Raw genomic sequence first — 1,273 nt, forward strand, 5'->3', positions numbered from 1 at the left:
AGTCTCCATTACTTTCGTTCCACCAATAATTTGTGCATTCGTGGTTCACGATATTATATATAGTAAAGTTGTGGACTTGCAAACGCTGTTTAAAATAAATCGATGATGCATTTATATTAGGACAAAGTTTAACTGCTTGAGCGTCCATAGTAAAGACATGACATCGTCCATCTTGACCTAAAAGTTTGTCTTGTTGCTTTTCAAGCTGCGCTCGTTCTTTTTTCGAAATATGCTCATTATATTCGTATTCAGAAATTTGGTGAGCCTTAAATCCAACACATTTATCGCACTGATCCTTGCGAGGCAAAAAGAGAGCTAAGTTTTTTTCAACGAAAACTTTTGAAAACGTAAATATAGACACCGGTTGTACACGATTTTCCGAACATTTTTCGAGATAGTTTTTAAAAATATCGGTTTTTGTTCTAAATGTTGCTGCGATATATGTTTTATGCGTGTCTTTACGGCAATAATGGCTCTCCATTTTGTCCAATTTGTTTAAGAATCCAGACAAACAACTTTGTTGTTGCGGATGGTACGCGACGAATTGTCGTTATTACAATTTTTTAACCAACCTCTTACCATATCAATTTTTAAAGACAAAGTAGAAAGAAACATTGATTTACATACTTGCAATGATTGATTGTTGTAAGGCAATCGAAAAATAAAGCTGTTTAGTCTTTTGGAGTTTTCAACAATACATCTTTTTTTTTTAATCTGAGAAACGTAGCTCTTTATGAAAACTCGCTTAGCTTCCCACGACATATTCCAAAATGACTCAAAAATATCTAATCTGCACTCTTCATCAAACAGTCCACAGTGCCTGACTTTGCTTTTCAAACATGTGGCCGACATGCATTTTAGCCCAATTTTCCTTGCTGACTTAAGGCTAATTTGTTTGAAATTTTCATCTTTGGTAGAGAATCCGAAATACTTTTGTCCTTTCATCCTTTTCATTGAATTCGCTTTTCTTTTATTGGAACACGATTTGTGCGCCCGTTTCTTTCTACGGGAGGTGAGAATTTTTGGGTTTATTTCCTCATTGTCGGAATCTATTTAGGTAACCTTAAATTACTGCAAGATCAGTTACTTAATTTAGATTTAGCTACCAGTAATTCCGTCAATTCCAGAACCTTCTTTTGATGATGCGTAATCAATCGCAATAAGGTGCAAAGCGGACATTTCCATCTGTTTGGTTATATTATTGCACACGTTAACAGTTGTTTGTCATTTTTCGGCAAATAAAAATATATATACGTATGTATGTATATACGCT

Source organism: Rhagoletis pomonella, unplaced genomic scaffold, assembly GCF_013731165.1.
Source record: "Rhagoletis pomonella isolate Grant_MI unplaced genomic scaffold, Rhpom_1.0 Rhpom_scaffold_06516, whole genome shotgun sequence".
In the NCBI taxonomy this organism is placed as follows: Eukaryota; Metazoa; Arthropoda; class Insecta; order Diptera; family Tephritidae; genus Rhagoletis; species Rhagoletis pomonella.